Source organism: Aythya ferina, assembly GCF_964211825.1.
Source record: "Aythya ferina genome assembly, chromosome: 1".
Classification (NCBI taxonomy): Eukaryota; Metazoa; Chordata; class Aves; order Anseriformes; family Anatidae; genus Aythya; species Aythya ferina.
The window spans coordinates 144053689-144078926 of record NC_140296.1 but is presented as its reverse complement, the minus strand read 5'-3'; the positions used below and the strand labels follow the sequence as shown (position 1 = coordinate 144078926).

Here is a 25238-nt window from a genome sequence, read left to right as displayed (position 1 = left end):
TTTCCTTGGGAGTGGGGCCATTTATAATGCTCTAGAGGGAATCCTAACAGATACCACTAGCCTCTTTCCATGGGAATCTCCAGCCCTCATAGACCTGAAGTCCCAGTTTCAGTGCCTAAATAGAACAGATGCTGGTATATTTGAAAGACATGCTGGGAAAGGAGGCAAGTTCTCCTCAAAAAGGTTTTTTTCAGCTGCATTTTTCTATGCTTCTGTAATTTGCATTATTATCAAACCTCACTGGTGTCAGAAAAACAGCAGGCTAAGGTTTGATTTTTCAACAGAAATTTCCATATGGGTCAGCCTTTTTGATCTCATAATATTTTGCAGCACTGGAGAACAAACTAAGTCAAATTATCATCAACACATGGAAGCTGAAGATAGATTAATGGAAGTTTTTGTCCTTATTTTTTCTCTTATCAGCCCAAACTACTTTATTTTTAGATTATATCACTTTGTTCCCTTTCCATAAATACTCCATCTTTTCACTTTGATGACAAGATCATAATTAATTTATATTAACATATTTAAACCCAGAATAGGCATACATAGGATGATTTCCAGATTTTAATAGTTCTTTGCCATCTCCTGTCCCATCCTACATCAATCATCTACTTTATTTTCATACCAGAATGAATAAACTTTAATCTAACTGTTAAAGTCCCAGACAATCTTAATCTGCAGGAGCTACATGCTGACCTCAAACCTTGATTTTCTTGTATCAATGCAAAAGGTGCTGGCTCTTGTTCAGCATTGTACCCATCACATCCAGGGTTCTGAGCTGCCATTCCTAATAAATACTCTGTAGCCAACAATTTAATGTAGTTCAGCTGCCCAACACATTTTCTAACAAGTACTGGCTCATTCATATCATACCTGCAGGCTGTGACAGGTTTACCTCTTCATTGGCAACATTGTAAGACAAGTTACTCAAAGAGTCTTCAGAGGAATCTCTAAACTCAAGCCTTATTCTAAAGACCGATAAACAGAGCAAGGAAAAACATCAACACCTGCATAGAATTCATTTTCTGTTTTGTTTGTTTGTGCAACATCCTATGCAACTAGTCCTCACTTTCGTTGGCTTTGCTCTATCATCTGATTCCAGGCTCTGACTTCTTATTCTCTCTAAAAATGGGTCATAAAAGAATTATCTTTTTAAAATTTCCTGTATTCTGCTAGCAGAAGGCCTTCCTCAAGGACTTCCATCCCTTACCAGATAATGCGATGCCTGTTACAAGCTTAGATAATTGAATAGGTTCCTCAGATAGGAGCCAAAATTAATCTGATTATTTTGAGCATCTATTTTTTATTTATTCTTCAGGAAGTCTTAAAACACCCCACAAAAGTCTAAAGTTCCAGTAATTTAGAATTCATTATATCTTTTTCTATAGTGATTCACTATGTCTATTTCTGGTTTTACTGGTATACATTTTTCATCAAGCACAATCAAGTTTGCAAATAATCTGTTCCTGATATCTTTGGTCCATTAGAATTAGTTACTACAAGCAGTTTTCTGAACCCAACTGCATGACTTGTGTCATACCAAACAGTTTGATTTTTCCAGTTCACATCGGGAAGTTCCTGATAACTGTGTCAACAGGAGGACAAAGTTTCATCACAGTTGAGAGTAGTCGTGGTCTTCTGTTTCCTTCTTTCTAATGAAGCCCAAATAAGACCAAAGACAAGAGGTAATATTTTGTTCAACAGGGGCCTTGTACTGTTAACAGGAACAGTCAGATGCATATTTTGGGGGGCATTGTAGAGTTAGCTTATTTCCTGATATAAAAGCAACTTTTGCAGAATTAAAATTCTCTATTAGGAAAAAAAAAAATCAGTTTACAACTGGAGTCATTAAAATGAAATATTTTCATGGTTGAACTCAAGGTAGAATACACTTAAGTTGAAGTAAAGTTCAATATTTTTTCAAGTGACCCAAAACGTTTCATTCTAAAGCACTTCTGCAATAACCTGCAACTGTTTATTGCAGTGTGCTGTATGATATGAATTACAGTGCAAGCCTCCATTCTTTCTTAGTGGCTTGGTTTCCTTGCCACAATGTATGCTGCATAATTCAGTGTGTTCTTTATTTTAACAACACATATGGTGCACTTTAGGAGCTACAGAATTTTTATAGCACTATGAAACATACGTCTGACCAGGAAACAGCCAAAATGCAATGCAGAATATTGGAAAAGTTGTATGTGATGTACTACTATAAACAACAACAGCAACAGCGAAAAACAGATCAAGAATTATTTTTCAGATGTGACTTAGTCACCAAGTTATTTACATGGTGACTGCAACAATTGCAACAATTATCATTAGTTATATAGCCAACTACTGTTACCAGTCACAACAAATTGATTTTAAATGGTGTTGCACCAGAGTTGGGTCTGTGTTACTACAAACACTAAAGCAATTTCTCTGTATTTCTCTTTCAGAAATGTTGTTGCATTTGCTTTTTTGCAAATTTTTAACATTTCTACATCAATCTTGGGGGGAAATATTTCATATTTGCATTCCAATTCAGGTCAAAACTGATGCTGCATTATCAGGTTTGTTGATCCCTTTTCCACCCAGATCTGTTACCTCTTACAATCTCAAAGCCTTGCCATGAGAGTTGAACTAGGTGAATATCAACATTTCTGCCTCCAAATTTACCTCACAGCCACTACTAATGAGATAAATACTCTCAGCTTTTCCTGAGACCTTAGGTAGCTTAGAGGTCTCCTCTTCACTAGAGCATTTAAGGGACATGGCTTAGTGATGGGACTTGGTAAGTCAGGTTGACAGTTGGACTTGATTATCTTGAATGTCTTTTCCAACCTAGATGATTCTATGATTCTTTTTACAGAACTCCTGTATTATAGTGCTGCTTTTCTTTCTGCAGTTTGCATCATTAGTCTTTCTATTTTAGCTTACAAAGTTATTTTCATAAATAGCAATCCAGTATTTTTTAATTCAGCACCAGGGAGCTGAGGTATATCCAGTTTGATTAAACAAGCTTCTGTATATTTATAAATGAATGGAATGAAAATCAATAAAAATGACTAAATGTTGTATAAAGATCTGATGCGTATTTAACATGAATAGTTTTTCTTCTAAGTAGACTATGTAAAATAAAATGTTTCTTTTAAAAAAAAAAAAAAAAAAGGATTTTCTGGATACTTGTTTAACTCTTTGCTATACTAGTAAATTAAAACTTTTTTTGGTAGTATTGTGTGGCCAAGAAGTTTTTGTAACTTTACATGTCATGGCACTACAATAAAACAGTCATTGCAATGTCAGAGTATCCCAAAAGTATAAGTGCATTCAGGAAGTACTTAGTGTGATTGCTCTTGAGCCAGAAGTACCAAGAGTTTTTACAATGGAGAATTTTCTTTCATTTAAGGGTCAAATTCTGCTCTTAATCACAAAGAGCTGAGGATTGTGTGAAAACAGTGCTTGGCCAAACCATGCTTCTGTAACCTCCTAACAGTGCAGACCTGACCATCCCATCACCCCAAGTATGAGACACAAGCCCAGCCCCAGCCACGTACTCACCAGGAGGAATGCTCCTGCATCTGCCTGGGTGCCAGGCTCAAGGAAATTCAGCTTCAAGGCACAGTTTCACTGGTACACTGAAAAAATATAATAATAATAATAATAATAATAATAATAATAATAATAATTCTCCATTTGATTATGCAGCTGATGAGTCCATAGATTGTCTAATCCAGAGGTAGGTAAGCTTTTGCCCTTGGCTGTAGGACTGCAGATGACCCATACATACATCACCCCCAGCCTCCCCCTCATACAGCCCAACAACACCACCCCTCATGCTCCCACCATCAAACACAAGTCTGGGAGTGTTACTTTTCTAAGGGCACAGTGAGGAGAGAGGTGGATGGACTGCAAAACACAGTTCTTGGTTAGCAGTACTTCCAGCTGGCTTGTTGACAAATCAAGGCTTTACCACAATTTAACACCAGCTTGCCCACCTTCTGTGTGAACATTGCTGTCGCGAGTGGGGCAGGATGCCCTTTGTATTTCCATTTATTTCATGCACAGAATCACAAAACTATAAACTATTGTTAAGATTCGCTGTATCATATCTGCTTGCAAGAGCAAGAAAAGCCATGAATACAAGTATGTCCTCCTTTGTGCCCAGCACAGTTCAAATGTGCTGGGCTTTGAGGCCCTCCTAGCGTCCCTTGATGCCTAGTGTACTGGTGGTAACACCAGACGAGGTAAGGTAAGACAAATTTTTTTCTGAAAGTGTCTATCATAAGCTCATCCTCTGAGATAATATCTCTTATCATTATTTCACATATAAAATTTTATTAAATTTCTTCCACTGCTGTATGCAAAAGGCATTTTATGGTATAATTTTCTAAGACAGACATGATAACTTGCCACACTATTACAAACTGGGAATTATGGCTTTCTTGGGGCCTATCACATTCCCTGTACTGACAGAGTAAATTTACAGACATCTCACTGGAAAAATAGGGAGAGGGAACCTGCCTTGTAACGAACCCATCAGGAAGGCTACGGCAGTCCCAGGCTGTTCATCCATCACCTCTCTCATCTCATTTCCCCTTCTAGGATGAGCTGGTGTCAGTCCAGAGGATTGCTTACTTTTGGTCTTGCTGGGCTGGTAGCAGAAGACCTTTCTGGGGAGGAGGCTTATTTTGGCACTTTGGACACAGTGACACCACACAGCAGAGCATTACACAGGTGCGCTCTTGGGGGCACCAGGAAAACCACATCTGGGAGCCAAACCAGATGGGCATCCAGGGCCCTGGCTCACTTCTCCACACAGCTCTGCAGCACGTTGCTTTAATGTACTTGCTCTGACCACCTTTCTCCCAAGCATCTCTCTATACCAGAGCACAAGGTGTGCACCCCATGCTGGCCTAGCATATAAGGACAGGTAATTCCCCAAATTGCACTGCTGCAGGGGCACTGCGGATCCTCATCAAATGCATGAAACATTCAACTCCTGCCTACAAAAATCTTCCCTCCTATTTATTTACCCTCCACGACTGCTGGTGGCATTCCTCCTTCTCATCTTCCTTAAAAACCTTCAAACCAAGGCCCGTGTATATAACTCACAGATGACCCAATTTTAAGCTTGCTCTGGGTGGCTGACCCAGAGACCACTGACAGCTCACTGAGGTATAGTCTTGGTACCTCTCCTTCCACAGCTTGAGTATTGCAGAAGCAGATCTTAAATGTTCATGAGCCTGAAAAATAACAAGATTACTTTGTTTTCTATCCTAATTTTTCATTGCCTGGGCTTGTCTGCTGGCAGGCAATTTCATGAAGATGCGCTCCGATAAACTGACTTTGAACAGTGAATCAATTGCTTGATTTAAAGTAAGAGCCCAAACTCAGCAAGCAAGCCATAAAGCAAAAAATTCATTAGAAAGAGAGCAGCAGTAAGCTGGTCTAATAAAGGGCATCCTAATAGTTTTATGTTCAAAGCATCCTTTAATAATAAATAACAGTGTTTGAGAAGTAAAGAGACTGAAATAATTGTTCACAAAATTGCACGATACAGTTAATTTAGAAGAACAGGAAGATTCATCCTGATCCTGATTTTAAATTCTTCTCCACACAGCTGCCTGATCCAAAGGCCATGAAAGACTAATGGATCAGCAGTTATTAAGCAAAATCACTCACAGTACTTCCTCTTCCTTGTTACAGAAAGGCTGGTAAAGAAAATTAGACTGACAAATCTTCCCCTAAATGGAAAGAAAAATTTCAAAGCAAAAGAAAATCCATTCGTTCTCACTTGTGGAATTTCATGTTATCCCATATAAGGTCAAGTTTCTACAGCACACAAATGAAAAATCTTAAAACCCTGGCTGCTAGCTGATATAAAATCACCAGGACAATTGCCAACTGTCAGTTTCAAAGCATATGTACCAGGCTGAGACAGAATTGAGGGCACTTTGGGATTCCAGTGCACAGCAAGCTGTGCTACAACAAATGGCACAACAGATTAATATTTCATGCCAAGCTAAGACTTTTTTTAATAGGGAAAAGACAGAATGGAATGGAAGGGGGTTGACCATGTGAGCCCCACAGCCACCCAGTGGATGGTTTGTGCCCCCCGCAACACTCGTGCCCCCGGAGGACACTGCTGTCACCCGTCAGAGAAAGGAACTGCAGAAGAGCAACTAAAAACCATTCATGTTGCAAGAAAAGGACAGAGCAATCTGTGAAGCTGGTATGAAATGTAGACGTTAGGACAACTACATGTGGTGTCCTACAAAATGAAGGCTATTTGAGAAGGTGAAGCAATAAAGATCACATCTATCACCTTAAAGCAGGGTTAATCACAGCAACCAAGATTTGGAGACTCATTAACATACATCTTGCCTGCACGCTGGTAGCACATTTTTATAATTGTTTTCATAAAAATGGCATTACGGTAGTATATCTTCATTTACTTTAACCTAGTCTGTACTGATTTCAACTCCAATACAGTCTTTGCTTCTATTTTATTTTTCTTTTATGGTAAATCCCAATTGGGTGTTAAGTATTCATCTATACTTTTTAGTGGTTCTTCACACTACACAGCTACAGTGATACTGTTTTGTACTGGGTCACACCATGCCCTCGATGGAAAGAGAAAGTATGGGGGAAAAAAAAACAGTGCTATGAAAGGAAACCTGTTGTATTTCCTGGGTGTTCTTCCTTGCTTTGCCCATTACCTCATACAAAACTCCAAAACTGCAGAAATCAATACTGTACATGCATCTAGTCCTTGTCACCCCACTGCTTTTCCCTTTTTTCCAGCTTTTTCTTTGCTGTGTCCATCAGGGGTCACCGGGGGACTGCAGGGCCAGGCACTGCAGGCTGTGGGAGTGCACCAAGGGGTGCTCACGGTATGCAAACAAAAGCATGGCTGTCTGCAAAGCTGCAAGGCACAGAGGAGAGAAGGTGGCTGTCCCTCCACATTCTTTAGCTCACTTTCCATCACCATTTCCCAGTGTAACCCAAGATCCCAGATCTCTAAACTTAAGGGAAAAAAAAAAAAATGCTGGAAAAGTGACAGTCATTTCTTTCATTTCAGTGGTAGGTTTGTTATTAATACCAAACCAGACCACCTTCCTTCCATGAACACATACAAAGTTTCTGGGCACAAGCATATTGCAAACTTCGATTTTATAGCAGAGAAGTGAGGCAATATCCACAGGCCTGTGAAGCACAGAATGGATCTTGCTGTAGCACTGAATTCAGTCTCCACACTGTCATCTAGTGGATGTAGTAGTGATAACCAGAGCTCAGTTTAAGACCACATTGTAATTTCCCTGGACATCCCAAAGCTAAAATATGTTATGTGTTTACTTATTTATTTATTACTATTTTTCCCCTGTGCTGTTTCTGCCTTTTCTTACCCAGTTCTCTTGGGATTTCTCCTTTCTGAATCACCTTTTCCCAATAATTTCATTCTCTCCTTTTTAACCCTTTTGTACAACAATCTCCTTTTCTTCAGGTTACTGTAATTTCCAAACAGGCTGGTTCCCCATTGTCACCTAGTGCCTACAGAACCTCCTCTTTCTTTTCTTTTAGAAATTAGCTCTTTTCCTTACAGCAAGGTAGAAAATACTTTCTTGTATGTGAAAAACAGAATAAATGCCCTTATGGATTAACCTTTAGTGATACAGGTGCCTTTTGACACTCTTCTGGTTTTCAAAGACACCTCTAACAGGCTGAACACTAGGTATGTCTTTTGCTTCGTATAGCATCTCTGCCTCTCCAGGCTTCAGCTCCACACTATTTGCAGTCTTCTGCTCTGAGAAATTGCCCAAGGAGCTCAACAACTACAAGGGTGAGGAATCGATGACATACAGTTACATCTGTCATTTATTTAGGCCTAAACCTAACTAGTATGTAACTGTGGCAGACTAAGTGGTATACAAATAAGATGAATGTCAGCAAAGTGTTGTGGTTAGCATGCCAAGCATTCTCAGAATCCTGAGTTCTCCCAGCTCAATAAGGCCTGCAAGACTTTTTTGCCTGTTGGCCACTAGGGTCCATGCTCACGACACCATAGCTCCAGGCATGTCCTACCTTGTGTATCAGGACGGCCTGGAGAAGATGTTTGCCTTTGTAGCTGTTGATGCCCAGACAGCAGCATTTTTATAGTGCTAATCCTCTTCTGCCGAGGCTACCTTTCTTTCTTTGATTTTCCCTTTTATCCTCTCAGTTTCAGTGACCTGTGACCTTCTGTATTTCCTCATTTATGCAGCCAGCTTGCTCAGCATCCCTGGGGAGTCAGCTCTGAATCCATCCTGAAGACAAGCTGCTGCTCCATCTGCATCCTGCAGCTGCCTTCCTGGGGAGTCAGCTCCGCAGGCCGACCCAGTCCCTTCACCCTCGCTCCGCAGCTGGCTTAACCACAGCGATTTCACAACATGGACCCCATGGTCCACTAGATGTTAAATCAGCAATTAGCTAAATTCATTACTGCCAAATCAGCAATTCTATTATTGCCTTATAGTTACACTGATTTGACCAGTCTCTTTCTCACCAGAAGAAACACTAAATATATTTGTGCTGGTTTGGCAATTTTGTTACTGGCCCATCTTGTCTCAACAGCCCCTTTTGCACACCAAGGCTCTGTGATCCCCCCACCATCTTCTGTTTTTTCTTACAAAAATTGAGAAAAGAGGAAAAATTACTTGCCAGAAGTCATAATGGAGGAATGTGAGGCCATTGACATTCAACAGAAAGGGTGAGACCTTAAGCACTGTTTAGTGTAACAGTTTATAAACAATCACCTAATAGTCCAGACAAGATTTTCTTCTCATACTTTTGCATTCACTTCAGGGGTTTACTCAAAAACCTTCTTCATAAGTGCATTCTAAAGTTATTTTTAATAAAGAGTTCCAGTTAAATAACCATTTTAATAACCCTCCACCAAAAATCCTGATTAAAAATAAATAAATAAATAAACTGATGCACAGTCTGCAAGATTGAGTTAGCTGGGCAAGACAGAAAATGCCACATCTCTGCTTGACTACTAGAGAATCTGGGAGTGAAAAGTTCAGGCAACCTGTTCTACTGAAACCTGTTTGTGTTTTTTTTTTTCACCAATTAATTTTTAAGAATTCAAGTTGACTTAGGTAAATGGGCTTGATGCACAAAGAACATAAGGAATTCAGAAGAATGGTGTATGTGCTAGCTTCAGAGCTACAAATGACAGTTGGAAATTAGGTCTGTTACTTACACCTTGCTAGCAGGTGGCAGGTCTCCTGGGGATGATGGCTAGCCCAGCCCACCACCAAGTTCTTAACAGAAACTTTTCCCTGTTGGAGGGACCACTGGAATAGCAGAACTCAGGACAGAAGAAAAAATATTTCAGAGCAGAGCTCTCCTTCCATAGTCTTACCATGAATATGCATATAGACCAGGGGATGAGATGCTGGAGAGCAGCCCACAGAAAGGAATTTGGGGGTTTTGATAGACAGCAAGCTGAACATAAGCCAGTGGTGTGCCTTGGTGGTCAGGAGGGCCAACAGTACCCTGGGGTGCATCAGACACAGCACTGCCAGCTGGTTGAGGGAAGGGATTGTCCTGCTCTGCTCTGAGCTGGTGCGCCCTCACCTCGAGCACTGTGTGCAGTTTGGGGCACCACAGTATAAGAAAGACATCAAATTGTTAGAGAGTGTCCAAAGGAGGGCAACAAAGATGGTGAAGGCTCTAGAGGACAAGATGTATGAGGAGCAGCTGAGGTCCCTTGGTTTGCTCAGCCCAGAGCAGAGCAGGCTGAGGGGAGGCCTCATGGCACCTGCAGCTCACTCAGGAGGGGAGCAGAGGGGCAGGTGCTGAGCTCTGCTCTCTGGGGACAGCGACAGGACCCGAGGGAATGGCATGGAGCTGGGACAGAGGAGGATCAGGCTGGGGGTTAGGGAAAGGTTCTGCACCCAGAGGGTGGTCGGACACTGGGACAGGCTCCCCGGGGCAGTGGTGACAGCACTGACCCTGCCAGAGTTCAAGAAGCATTTGGACAGAGCTCTCAGATACATGGTCTGATTTTTATTTATTTATTCATTTATTTTGGGGTGGTCCTTTGGGGACCCAGGATTTGGACTTAATGGTCCTTGTGATTCCCTTCCAACTCAGATATTCTATGATTCTAATACATGAACCAAGTCTTATGAGTGATGGAACAGCCATAAAGGTGACCTGGTCATAACAGAAACATACTCTCAGAGAAGGATATCTACTTAACTGGGAGCCTGGGACATCACTGATAAGGGCAGAACAAAGAAACTTCAACAGCAAGCTGACTTTCTAAGAAAGCTGAAGCAAGCAACAACTGTTCCAGGAACTCAAGTCCACTTTTGTACCTACACTAAAGATAAAAAAGTAACTCACTATCCAACCAAGGCAAGCTTCTCTGTACAAGACCTCACGGTCAGACCAGACTCTAACCACAGATGCCAGATGACTCTGTCCTCCATGATGCAGCTTATCCATGCAAAGAGACTTTCCATGGTTGACTGGCTTCACTCCTGGAGCAGTTTGGTGAGTGAGAATAACAGTAATACCTCAAAATAATAATGTGTTCCTATAGTAAATATAATTATATACTTATCCTAATAGTAATAACATGTAGCAATTTGTAATAAATAAATTAATGAAACAAAAACATCCATGTCATTGTGTTTTGCAGAATCTTACAAACACAGCATTGTGATCCGGTGGGTCGGGTAACCCTTATAGGTCATGACATCAATTAAGCAAACAGATATAATTTGTTACTTGTGGATAAGCTTATTTTATTGGTCAGTTTTCATCCATTTCTCAATTCTGAATTGTCCCATTTCTAAGCTCTGTCCTGCAGTGCTATATGCTACTGATATAACTCGGTCCAATTTAGTAGAAGTATTTATTACCTCTATAAATTATCATTAGTACAAATGATAATAGAGTTCTAAATGTCTAATTCACTCTACTGCAAAACATTAAGGTTCACAAACTTGGCTGATGTCACAAAAACTGAACTAAACCCTTCTATTTTAGACATGCTGACAAAAGAAAGAAACTTAAATGCTTTTCACACAGGGATAGTAGAATGCAGTAGGAAGCTTAAACTACAGCAATATTAGGGCATTTAAGCCTATGTTAATAAACTGATATGTTTCCTTGATACCAGTTGCTAAGTCACAGAATATGAGACTGAGTAGATGAAGTCTAGTAGGTTTCTCCTGGGCTACATGACAAAGACTGTGAAAATAATCAGCTCAGGTGTGGGAGCTACAGTTAGTGGTACTGGGGGCTTTCTGAGTTCTGCATGTGAAACAAGTTCCAACACCTTTGAAGAGACACTCACAAGACGATTTTTCTTGCTGTGCTTCTGCTACGTTTTCCCTTTTGGTGAACAAACAGCCTCTTTGCTATAGCTATAGTTAAGATGCACATTGAGCACTGGTGTCACAGCTTCTGGGCATCCTGGAAGCTAATGCACACCTAGGATTGGAGGACATGGACAACAGGGTAATATAACATCCTGGCCATGGGCAAGGAGTGGATTTTATGTTCTTCACCTGCTTGTGCACTACTGTTACAGTAAAGGTTACTGCTGCCTCAGAGTAGAGTTAGTAGAGTTAGTTAGTAGAGTTAGTTTTAAATCTGTGGTGCATTGGCCCTGGCTAGCAGGTCCACACTGCGTACACATCCCTCATTCATCCATCTGTAGAATTGGGGAGGAAAGAGCAAAAAAAGAGAATGGGAATACTCAATAAAGACTGCAAGATCACTTACCAATTACTGTCGTGGGTAAAACAGACTCTCCTTGGGGAATTTTAATTAATTAATTGCTAATTAATATAAATACTCCAGTAGTGATTTGGGTATAAGGAAATAAAAAATATATATTTAAAAAAATAATAATAACATTTCCACACTTAGGGAAATAAACTTTTCTTCCCCCACTCCCCAGCTCAGGTCCACTCTTTCCACCTTTCCTTGCCACAGAAAGACAGTAAGCAATGCAGTGGATTAGGGGTAGGACAGAGCAGTTTCTCTGTCCCACTCCTTCCTTCCCACCCTTTTACCATACTCCATTGTGGGCCCTCAATGGGCTGCAGTATGGCGTGTACCTGTGTTAGCCAAAGCTAATCAGTTCATTTTGATATCATGATACCACATGATATCAAAATGAACTTGCACAACATACCTATTTGCTAACTTCAGGTTTATTGAACTAGCACTGTTGACTCATCATTCACCACTGATGTATTAAAACAGAAGCTTCAAGCAGTAAAAAAGCACATTTTTCAATCCACACTGTGCTTCCTGCAAATTGCATCCACATCAGAACTAACCATAAATGTGCACAACAACCAAGAAGGAGGACTACAGAAAGACAATAGGCACTTGTGCTGAAATCCCAGGAAGACTTCTGACTAACCCCATAGAGGAAGCAGCACTTACAGTTACATCATCCGTACATCAAGCCCCTGTTAACTCTAACATACATGTTGAACCCTTCACCTCTCAGCAAAACACAGACCAAAGGAGTAAGCAAGTTTGTCAGCAAAACATCTCAGCAAAACTCAACACAGTTTATTAACTCCCTTGGAATAAAACATCCCAGAAGTACAGAAAAGCTTAAAGCCACTTGCACTAGCCCAGTACAGATAGCAGTGGGACTTCTCATCTTACTCTGTTTTTTTCCCCGAGAGCCTTTCTTTACATTATGTATGGAAACCTATCATCTTGGTGCTAAATTAACACAAACCAAAAGCGCTGTGGGTCTAGTGCTCACAAATAAATCTAGTATGAGTATCCTCAGGATGCAGTCATTACTAAACATCACTTTCACCTTGCTCATTATATCAGGGTGAAGTTTTTTCTAAATATGTCTATATGAGAGATGTCAATGACTTATCCAGAATATATATTTTTATAGCAGAGCAAAAAGATATTTCTCAACATTAATACCCCAGAATCCATCTAAACTAACCTTTAGTTGGTTTATATATGTAGGTCACCTCCAAACATTAAAGCATGTCATGACTTTGTGCTTTATTCGTGCTCTCTTTACCATACTCTTTCTATAAAGAAAGTATCTTTTTGTCATAACAGCATTTTAAAATTTAAAGGCTAGAACTCATGCATGTTTAAGTCTTGTCTGTAGTTATTTAAGGTCATATCAGAGATTAAAGTAGCTTTGGATGTACTTGCACTTCAGAACAGGTTCAATCATAGTTTGCTGTATAGTAATGCAAAGTAGAAATGCAGAGGAGCAACATCAGGTTCCCCTAGAGAAAGTTTTTGTTTTGTTTTGTTTTCCTTGTTTGTTGTTGTTGTTTTTGTTTTGTTTTGTTTCTGTTTGTTTTTTGGCTCTTCTGCCATGCTGCCCATACTGCAGCTGCTGGAGGTGCCCACAGGTGCAGCAGACAGTACCAGAGACAAGCTTTTGGTCCTATGTTATGCAGGTCTGTGGCTTGAACACAATAAGAGGTTTGTTGTTAACATGTGCCATTTATGTGCATATCCAGAATGCTGCTTTTATGGAGCAGATGGTCTTCAGGCTCTTTATGCTGCTCCCTGTAGATAGGCCTTGTAGCTGTAATGTTGCTCCTTGCAGGTATTTTCATCTGAGCAGCTGTCTGAATGGACAGTGGCCAATATCAGTCACAACAATTTATCAAAGCAATTCCAATATTGGCAAAGTCACTATGAAGTCAATATGATGGAGACTGGAACTGCATAAAGCAGTTTGAAATAACAGCAATTCTGCTGAATGTGGCATCATTGAACCCAAACTGCAGTTTAAAGGACATTTGCTTACAGAGCTTGGCAAATTGGAAATGTGTAACAACCCCAGATGTATCCTGAAGAGAATGGTCAGTGAACTAATTATTTCATGTTGATAAAATCAGGCAATAATCCTTTTGTCAATATCCCTCTGCAAGCCAGTTGTGATAATAAACAGGAAAAAAAAAATCTATCTAAATGTTTTGCTGTTGTCTCTTTTATGTGCGTGTTTTGATATTTGTTCATATTTGGAAAAATTGGGATCTTTTCTGTTTTATTGACAGAGATTCTTACTACTTGTGTGAAGACTGCATTTGTCTTTTCCTCCTGCACTAAGAACTGGATACAGCAAGCAACATGAATCTCTTATGCGTTATGTTTGTGGATACGTTTGCAGAAGTTTCCTATCAAAGTGTGCTTACAGATCCACAGATTGTTACAACTTCGCAGATAAATCTTTAAAGGACAACACCTGTACCACCAGCTCACAAGCTAGTGCTGTGGCCTTACTGGTTTGTATTAGAGAAACTGCCACCCACATACAGAATATGTCTGTTATACCTATCAAGTATTTTTGACCTTTTTTGGTTCTGATAACGTCATAGATGAATTTGCAGGGTGGGCCACAATGTATCACCCACCAAGGCCTAAGAAGAGCATTCTTTTTACTTAGAAAATGATTATATGCACAGGTAGTGCATTTATCTTAATTTTCATTCATATCCTTTGTATTTATAACCATTTCTTTCCAATCTATATTAGTTTTTTGTTCCTTGAAGTCCTCCTGAGAGAACACTATTGATTAAACAAAGCTTTTCAGGTTTGTGCTGGTACTGCCCATTCTAGTTGCTTATGGCTTCAAGCATGAAGAAGCAACTCTCTGTGCCAAATTTAATTTTGGTTCAGTTTAAAGGTGAATCCTGCAGTCATTTCTCCTTGCCTAGACTTCTATTTGCTTCTGGCAACACTACATCTTGCTTCTGCAGTGCCTCAGATTCAGGACAGGCTCTGTATTTCTAAACCAAAAGTGACATGCATCTTTTCTTCAATGCAGTTAAATCGTTAAAGAACCAGACAGGCTGAGAAGGAATTAACAAATTAACCACAGGAATTAACAACGTGCATATCCAACATTTCCATAGAGATACTCCCTTAACTCTGCAACCAGCAACCCCTCTCCTCCCTGTTCAGACCTGTATTTTCTCTGGCCCAGACACTGCACTCTAACTGCATCCCACATTGTTTTTTTGTGGGGTACAAGTCAGCATCCCTTGTAGCTAGCTGGGAACCCTGAGGGCTGAGTTCTTGACTTTACTGCAGTGTTGGAGGGAAGGATTTGTCAGCTTTCTCATCTCAAATAAGCCATCAATTATCTTCTATGGGTTTTGCTTGATGGTGGTCAACAGAGCCAAAAGTTTCTCAGTGACAGCAAACTGTCAGGATAATTTCATTATTAAAAGTACCTACATTTTGGTCTGAAGGCCATCGTTAGTGGTGCGTTAGTGAAAGATTGTTTTGTTGCAACGATTTTAGTCATTGTTTTAAGGAGAATGCTGTTTATGACTAGAACTTTTAAGCACTGATCATCACAGAAAGGGAGATAGTGCCTAGGGGATTCAGGAGGGTTTGAAGTACACAAAGGTGCAGGCTCACTTTTACAATCCTAACAACCTTTCAGAATACGGTTGTGCTTACCATGCTCTTGAATTACTAGTGCCATTAATTCAAAATGAACTAACAAGTACTGTAAAATGCTTACATGCATGCAACCACAGAAAGCAACGTTACAGAAAACACACCTTTACAAAGTCTACCACTACACTATCTGAACATCTCACTTTATGCTGATATATCCGTAAGTCTTTTCCTACTGTTTAAACAAAAACATCAAGGTGAATTTTACCTTTAATATTGAAGACTGTAAGGCCCACAATCACTTGAGATTCAACAGACTATCCTTCCCAGCTTGCATCACCACAGCCTTAATGATGAGATGTCCTTTTTACAAGTTCTCAGCATTGGGACCGATGTACTTGCAGAGAGACACATAGATCTTTATTTTCCAGAGAATTTTCATGGCTTTGGTTTGAAAACTTAAATCCATCTTTGACAATGTACTGTGTCTGGTTGGCATGGAGTTAGTTTTCTTCATATTACACTGGGTTTTGGATTTATGGCTGAAACAGAGGTAGTAACTCGCTGATATTTTAGCTACCACTAAGCAGTGCTTGTTCAAGCAGCATCAAGGCCTTTTGTTTCCACTCTGCCCTGAAGCGAGTGAGCTGGGAGTGACCAAGAGGCTAGCAGGGGACACAGTTGGGACAGCTGACCCAAAACAATCAAAGGGGTATTTCACACTAGTTAAGGTCCTGCACCGCAATAAAACTGGATTATACTCTTTCTAACATAGCTGTTACCTGGAGAGTGGCTGGTCATTGGTCTGCTGATAGGATGTAGCCTTTACATCACATTTTTTGTTCTTGTTGTTCCCTTTTCTTCACTTATTAAACTATCTGTACCTTGACCCCTGAGTTTTCTTGCTTTTGTTTCTCCTACTTTCTGCACCCTTCACATCGGGAAGTGAATGGCTACAGGGTGCTGAGCTTCTGGCTGGGGTCAGCCCACCAGACTACCAAACTTGAATCGTCTTACTTAGCTTTACGTTATTTTTAGTTTCGTTAGAAATAGGTCAGTCATTTCAAAGAAAATGCTAGAAGATTGTGCTGTGTTAACTGGGAAGCATCAACATCTTCCTATTGACAATGAAGGTCTGGAAGGGTTGAGCCATCATGGCCACCTGCCTTTCAATCTCCCCCAGAGATACCCCTCTCATCTGCACACCCACTCTCAAAACAAACAAACAAACAAAATGAAAAACATGCATGCATGTGCCCAGGGGGGCTTGCTGGGACTCAGGAGTAAGTGCTACAAGATTCCCACTGCCATGGCCACACCCCAGCCCAAGCCTGCAGGGAGGAAGCAGAATTTCTTACTTACTTTTCTCATCCACGTGGAAGATGTTCTACCAACGAGCACAAGAGCTGAAAGCAATGAACCATTTTTCTCTTGTAGCTGTGGTACGGATGAACAGACAGCAAACAAAGCTGGTGGTGGTGTGGAGAGGACTGGTTTATACAGAAGTTAAAACTTGAAGTAGGCTCTACGTGGCTGAGCTAGTGGTACTAGAGCTGGAGTCTAGGAAAAGTTTCAAGGCCAGCAGCACTGCTGGGATGGAAACATGCTGGGGGCCCTGGAGGCAGAGGAAAACAAGTTGGAGCCAAGGTATATAAGAAGATAAAAAGATTTAATAATAATAAGGTTGCAGTAGCTACTGAAAAAAATCAGTACAAGAAATCCTAAGAAAAAAGAAAAAAAAAAAAAAAAGAAAAAAGTAAGCACGAAGGCAAGATTTATAAAAGAAAAGTCTAAGAAAGCAGTCAGATAAGGATGGTAATGGGAGAATAGTAAACATAGAGACTACAGCCAAGTCTTAAGATTTTTAAAGGACCAGGTTTCTAGAGAAGAGGCTACAGCCCACCAGCCTGCCATGAAGAAAATCACCCTTGATTGGAAAGCAGAGCACAAACCTTGCCAGCATTCAGCTAATGAGGTATTGCAGGAGAACAGATGAGTTATAACACCTGGGAGCGAAAGTACTGTTAGGGCCATATTCAATGGTGAAATTCTTCCAACTTCTGTAGTCCAGCACTCTGTAATGCCTGTTATGCTGCACATTTTGTTTTTCTTGATGACTGGTTCTATTCTAGGTTCACAGGGATCATGTATGACTGAGCATGTGACAAGACAGTAGGTGTGATATATGATGTGTTACGACATGTATGTGTGATTGAAATGGCTCCTGAACGTATGGCTTCTGTGTTTGTATTTGGTCAAATGAAATTACTGTTGCAATTAAGCATATTGAATTTGTTACCTCGCTGTTACACAAACTTCCACCCTACTCGCCTTCAATCACAACTTCTGGTTTGATGGGAAGAGCTAAGTACGTGTTTTCTTACAATATGAGACAAAATAGATGCATCTACACCAAGACCCTGAGCCAGCTCCTTACAGAGAACTATGTTCACAAAGGAGGTCATCACCAAGACTTCAACCTATTCTCCTCTTCAATGCAATTCATTGCTTCTACGTTTCACCATTTCTCTGCTGCTAGAAAACTCTGCCAAACTCCCCCACAGAGCATGGCGTTTCTCCATCTGTAGGTCTAAACAGAGCTCCTGTTTGGAGGAAAATTCCATTTACTCTCAGTCACTTTCTGTGTTGAAAGGCAGCAGCAACTCCAGCAGCTTTGAGTTCTAGCTTTGAAGTTGATGCAGTAGAAGATCAAAGGGACACTGTTTTGCACCAGTGAGTGCCGTCATTTAAGATCCCAACAAGAAATGCACAGGACTACTACGCAGGAGGTTACAAAATACATTTATTGTGAGGCTAGCAGAAGTGAGAGCGCTCAAGCTCAGTCTACATCCCTCTGGATGCTGGGAACCCTGAGATGATACAGCATCAGAAGGACCTCTGATCTGAGTAAGGCATGCTCCCATCCACAATGAGGTTCACTAGCCTTCTAGCGCTCAGTGCTTAGAGTATTTACAGTTCTCCTTCTACTGCAAAACTTAACCAGCCTCAGACGAGCGATGTTACATGTGGGTGAGTGTTTGATAAGGAGTAATCAAAGCCTACCTGAGTTTCACACGCCAAAAGTAATTATGCTAGTGGGTACTCTCTGCATTGCAGTCATGCATCACAGTCATTTAAGTGCTTCAGCTGCCACAGTTATGTAGCAGTCAAGCACTCTGTACAGCCTATGGCATCATCCAGGTCAGCCACTGTGTGGATCACTGTCTTCTCCATATAATGGTCTTCCATGCGTGTCCATTACAGTTATCCATGTGTTTTCCAGTTTGAGTTTGTAAAATACTATCAAATTGGACAAGTCAAAGTTCTGTAAAAAGAACACAGGAATGGAATAAAACATGCACAGTGAAGAAATGTCTATGGAGTTTTAGTTCTGCACCACCGTATGGGTGCACTGTACTCAAGTTTTAAATTGTATGAGCACATGTAATTATTTTTCCAGGATAGATCAGCCAAAAGATGATTAAAAAGGTATGGCAAGTCCTGTACTGTGAGCATTTTGACTTTTACAGTAAATAAGCAGATTCTTCTACTATACAAGTCTGATTTATGATATAATCTTTTTGATCTCTCTGAGCACACCTTTAAAAGTGTCAGACGTTACACAGAACTGAAGGAAGAAACCTCCAAGCTCATTGCAAGCTTCCAATATTTATTGACACAGATATTGGCATAGATGTCTTGCAAGCAGCAACAATACTCACTACACACCAGCCACGAGGAGCACTCAGGCTCAAAAGCCCCAGCTTAGAATCTGCTTCATGATTCACCCTCACCCTCTAAGGAAGTTTGCACATGTGCACATACTGGCTTACAACTGATGATTACTCCTTCATCCAGCTCGACATGCCAGCTGTCTGCCAAGCAGATTAGTGTTATCCTCAGCAACATCTACCGAACATCTGCAGAAAAGACCTCTGTGTAAGCCACCATGTTAGATACTGACATACCAGGGTAATCAGCTCTTAACTCCCACTGTTTTCCTCTATTGAACTGCTCCAATTTTTACAAGGGAAAGAAAAAGATAGTGAAATGTGACTTATCTCTGACACCAGACGGGAACTTCCCCTGGAGGGCCAGCAATACACCCCACTCATGGCTCATTCCGGCTGTTTTTTCTGTTACTCTGCTTGACTCAGACAGACCTAGTGCTGCACACTGACACAGAGACTACCCCTAACTAGCCACATTCTCTCACGTTGCTGAAAAACACAACTCATGCTGGCAGCTCAGTGGGCTTCACCATTACCAGAAATGGATTGCTGCATGTAAGCCACCTCTCAGCCCTTGATTATCTGCTCTTTCACAAAGCTTAAGCAGTGTCTTTTCTGATTAATAGCAATCTCTTTGCCTGTGTCAAGATACTCCACGCACCTTCTGTTCTTAGATCATGGTCTCAGCTATAGAACCCACACTGCAACTTTACGTTAGCAAATCCAAATGAGACTGACGCTTGAGCATGTTTCCCTCAAGGGTCTTTTCTGACTGGGCAAATTAGAAACTAAACAGATTGGATCTATAAACCTGAAAAAAATAAAATAAAATAAAATAAAATAAAATAAAATAAAATAAAATAAAATAAAATAAAATAAAATAAAATAAAATAAAATAAAATAAAATAAAATAAAATAAAATAAAATAAAATAAAATAAAATAAAAGGATCCTATATTGCAGCCAAGACCAATTAAACCTTAGTGCACTTTCTTCCTGCAAACAATTCAAGCAAGTATCTGGACTGAAACAGCTATGAGCACCGACACACACTTCACAGAATCACAGAATTTTCTAGGTTGGAAGAGACCTCAAGGTCATCGAGTCCAACCTCCAACCTAACGCTAACAGCCCTCCACTAAACCATATCCCTAAGCTCTACATCTAAACGTCTTTTAAAGACTTCCAGGGATGGTGACTCCACCACTTCCCTGGGCAGCCTGTTCCAGTGCCTCACAACCCTTTCAGTGAAGAAGTTCTTCCTAACATCTAACCTAAAACTCCCCTGGCTCAACTTAAGCCCATTCCCCCTCGTCCTGTCACCAGGCACGTGGGAGAACAGACCAACCCCCACCTCGCTACAGCCTCCCTTGAGGTACCTAAAAAGAGCGATAAGGTCACCCCTGAGCCTCCTCTTCTCCAGGCTGAACAAGCCCAGCTCCCTCAGCCGCTCCTCGTAGGACTTGTTCTCCAGGCCCCTCACCAGCTTCGTCGCCCTTCTCTGCACCCGCTCAAGCACCTCCATGTCCTTCTTGTAGCGAGGGGCCCAAAACTGAACACAGTACTCGAGGTGCGGCCTCACCAGAGCTGAGTACAGGGGGACGATCACTTCCCTAGCCCTGCTGGCCACACTGTTCCTGATACAAGCCAGGATGCTGTTGGCCTTCTTGGCCACCTGAGCACACTGCTGGCTCATATTCAGCCGACTATCCACCATCACTCCCAGGTCCTTCTCTGCCTGGCAGCTCTCCAACCATTCCTCTCCCAGCCTGTAGTTCTGCTTGGGGTTATTGCGCCCCAGGTGCAGGACCCGGCACTTGGCCTTGTTGAACTTCATGCAGTTGACCTCAGCCCATCGGTGCAGCCTATCCAGATCCTCCTGCAGAGCTTTCCCACTCTCAAGCAGATCGACACACGCACCTAACTTGGTGTCATCTGCGAACTTACTGAGGGTGCACTCGATGCCCTCGTCCAGATCATCGATGAAGATATTAAAGAGGACCGGCCCCAGCACCGAGCCCTGGGGGACGCCACTAGTGACTGGCCTCCAACTGGACTTGGCTCCATTCACCACGACTCTTTGGGCCCGGCTATCCAGCCAGTTTCTAACCCAACGAAGCGTGCGCCAGTCCAAGCCAAGAGCAGCCAGTTTCTTGAGGAGAATGCTGTGGGAGACGGTGTCAAAAGCCTTGCTGAAGTCAAGGTAGACCACATCCACAGCCTTTCCCTCATCCACCCAGCGCGTCACTCTGTCATAGAAGGAGATCAGGTTCATCAGGCATGACCTGCCTTTCATAAACCCATGCTGACTGGGCCTGATCGCCTGCTTCCCCTGCAAGTGCTGCATGATGACTCTCAGGAGGATCTGCTCCATGAGCTTTCCTGGCACTGAGGTCAAACTGACAGGCCTGTAGTTTCCCGGGTCTGCCCTCCGGCCCTTCTTGTAGATGGGCATCACGTTTGCTAGCCACCAGTCGATTGGGACCTCCCCCGATAGCCAGGACTGCTGATAAATGATGGATAGTGGCTTGGCCAGCTCCTCTGCCAGTTCCCTCAGTACCCTTGGGTGGATCCCATCCGGCCCCATCGACTTGTGCACATCTAAGTGCCGTAGCAGGTCACCAACCAGTTCTTCATGGATAATGAGGGCCACATCCTGCTCCCCATCCCCTTCCACCAGCTCAGGGTACTGAGTATCCAGAGAACATCCGGTATTGCCGCTAAAGACTGAGGCAAAGAAGGCATTGAGCACCTCCGCCTTTTCCTCATCTCTTGTAACTAAGTTTCCCCCCGCATCCAGTAAAGGATGGAGATTCTCCTTAGTCCTCCTTTTTGTGTTGATGTATTTATAGAAACGTTTTTTGTTATCTTTAACGGCAGTAGCCAGATTGAGCTCCAGATGAGCTTTGGCCTTCCTAATTTTGTCCCTGCACAGCCTCGCTACTTCTTTAAAGTCCTCCTTAGTGGCCTGCCCACTTTTCCAAAGCTTATAAACCCTCTTTTTCCTCCTAAGATCAAGCCACAATTCTCTGTTGAGCCAGGCCGGTCTTCTTCCCCGCCAGCTCGTCTTTGGGCACGTGGGGACAGACCGTTCCTGCGCCATTAAGACTTCCCTCTTGAAGAGCGCCCAGCCTTCCTGGACCCCTCTGCCCTTCAGAACCACCTCCCAAAGGACTCCACCAACTAGTGTCCTGAGCAGCTCAAAGTCAGCCCTCCGCAAGTCCAATACAGCGGTTTTACTGGTCCCCTTCCTGGCCTCGCCAAGAATAGTGAACTCCACCATTGCGTGGTCACTCTGCCCGAGACAGCTCCCGACGATCACGTCCTCCACCAGTCCTTCTCTGTTTGTGAAGAGAAGGTCTAGCGGGGCACCACCCCTGGTAGGTTCACTAACCAGCTGCGTCAGGAAGCTATCTTCCACGCTCTCCAGAAACCTCCTAGACTGCTTTCTCAGGGCTGTGTTGTGCTTCCAGGATATGTCAGGGAAGTTGAAGTCCCCCACGAGTACAAGAGCTGATGATTTTGCACCCTCTGTCAGCTGCCTGTAGAATTCCTCATCCGTCTCCTCATCTTGGTTCGGCGGTCTATAACAGACCCCGACCAGGACACTAGCCTTGTTGTCCCTGCCGATCCTAACCCAAAGGGACTCGACCTTGTCATTCCCAACCTCGAGTTCTACAACCTCAAAAGACTCTCTAATATAGAGAGCCACACCACCACCCCTTCTATGCTGCCTGTCCCTTCTATAGAGCTTATAGCCAGGCATTGCAGCACTCCAGTCATGAGACTGGTCCCACCACGTCTCTGTGATGGCAACCAAGTCGTAGCCTGCCTGCCGCACGATGGCTTCCAGCTCCTCCTGTTTGTTACCCATGCTGCGTGCATTGGTGTAGATGCACTTCAGCTGGGCCATTGCCTTATCCTCCGGCCTTGCCATTGTTCCCCCTGGCACAGCCCCAACAATCCTAGCCTCAGCCCCATCCCCCTTCCTACCTAGTTTAAAGCCCTCTCAATGAGCCCTGCCAGTTCCTGGCCCAGGATCCTTTTTCCCCTAAAAGATAGGGACCCATCTGTGGCCATCAGGCCAGGTGCTGAGTAAAGTGCCCCATGATCAAAAAACCCAAGATTTCTGCGTTGGCACCAGTCCCGGAGCCACGTGTTTAACAGGTGGGCTTTCCGTGTCCTCTCTGAACCCCTCCCTGCCACCATAGGGATGGACGAAAACACCACCTGCACTCCCGCTCCATCCACTAACCGACCCAGTCCCCTAAAGTCCCTTTTGATAGCCTTGAGGCTTCTCTCTTCGATGTTATCACTGCCCGCCTGGACTATCAAAAGGGGGTAATAGTCAGAGGGGCGTACCAGGTTAGGAAGCTTCCTGGCAACGTCCCTGACCCTGGCCCCAGGGAGACAGCAGACTTCCCTACGGGTAGGGTCAGGCCGACAAATAGGGCCCTCTGTTCCCCTAAGAATCGAGTCACCAACAACAATAACCCTCCTGTCTTTCTTGGTGGAGGCAGTCCTGAGGTGCGGAGTTGACCTCCTCGCCCCAGGCATCCTCCTGGGAACATTTGCTACCTCTTCCTCACACACCGGCCTCTCAATCTCTAGGGCCTCAAACCTGTTGCGTAAGGGCACCTGGGAAGGTGGGGCCGGAAGGGGAGGGCATCGCCTGCGATGTCGAGCAGGGACCTGTTTCCATTCCTCCTCAGCTCCCAGATCCCCTCCCTCTGCCCGACGGGGACAGGGCAGGGGGTCCGCCCCCATTTGAGGAGTCTCACCTCGGCACCTCCCCTTGAGGCCCTGCAGGGAGTTACTCCAGAAGTCTATCTCCCGCTCACACTCCCTGATGGCCCTCAACCTCTCCACCTCCTCCTTGAGCTCCGCCACCATGCGGACCAGATCATCCACCTGCTCGCACCTCACGCACGCAGTTTCTCTGCCTCCCGCAGATGGCAGCAGCAGGCTCAGACACTCCCTGCATCCGGTGACCTGAACTGCTGCATTTTTAACGGGTAGTCGGTCTTCGTGTGTACCGACTTTCTGGAGAGCGCGCCGTGCCTGGTGGCGACCATTATCACCTAGTTACGGCTGTTGTTAACGAGGTGTTGCTTGTGTGTAGGGGGAGCGCTCTGCCCTTCCTGCGCGCCCTGCCTGCGCGAACTGCCGCACTAACTGCCGCGCCACTCCCTTCTGACGCGCCACGCCCTGTTTGCCCGCCCTGGTCACCGCGCTCCTGGTCGCTCGCGCTCCCTAGGGGCAGCTTTTGAATGGCTGGGGAGGGGGCGCTGCTGGCTCCGCCTTCACCTCATCAGCCTCCCTCACGAGGGCTGCTGGGTCCTGGCGGCTCCCTCAAGTAGGCTCGATGCCGGAAAAAATTAGCCCTGCCTGGCCCAATCCCCCGCTCCGCTGCAGAACGCGTCTGCCCCGGAGCCGATCGCCTCGGCAAATGGCACTTCTGGCAGAACAGTGTTAGCTGCCAGCAAGCAGTTTCTGAAAGGCTGTCTCAATGGCTCTTCCTTGCCTATTTTTATACTGCAGCCTCGTTAAGCCAATGTCTCTACCTTACATGTTTCTACCTCATCACACCATTGGAAGCCATCTCTTTGTATCTCTGCCTTCATCTGTTTCAAGTGAGCGAGAGGAAGCAAGTTTTTTCAAGAGGCCTTTTCTCAGGACCCTTTTTCATGAAGAGTCTTCAAGCCTTTCCTGAGCTTCAACTGAAAGTTCCCCTTGACGTTCCTAAGAAGTCCCTTTCTCCACACAAACCTGCAAAGGTTCATTACATCCTGTTTTCCAATATGTTAATGAATGTGGTGAGCAATGACAGCCCCGACATCAACTGCTAAGCAATGCCAGTAGTCATCAGCTGCCAGCTGGACTTCATACCACTGACCACAGACAGTATCCCCCTGAGCCAAACATTCAGCTAATCTTCAGCCACTAATGTAGGCCACTTATCCAAACTGTGTCCCTACCATTTGGCTACAAGAATACAACCAGAAACCAAGTCAATAAGCCTTGTTAAAGGTAAATGCCACTTTCTACACTCCTCTTGCCCACAGAATCAGTTATCTCATCACAGGAGGCCATCAAGTCAGTCAGG

General features: G+C 43.3%; 2 long non-coding RNA genes across 2 annotated transcripts; one reads left to right on the top strand and one right to left on the bottom strand.

Annotated features, from left to right (window-relative positions):
* Positions 1-478: 478 nt before the first annotated feature.
* On the bottom strand, positions 479-19884 carry LOC311443124. The gene is made up of 3 exons (XR_014697086.1): positions 16765-19884; positions 3544-3620; positions 479-1655 (listed from the first exon to the last, which is right to left on the bottom strand). It is a non-coding gene; the product is annotated as an uncharacterized lncRNA (long non-coding RNA).
* On the top strand, positions 10389-14590 carry LOC311443128. Its single transcript, XR_014697087.1, has 2 exons — positions 10389-10527; positions 14052-14590. It is a non-coding gene; the product is annotated as an uncharacterized lncRNA (long non-coding RNA).
* Positions 19885-25238: the final 5354 nt, after the last annotated feature.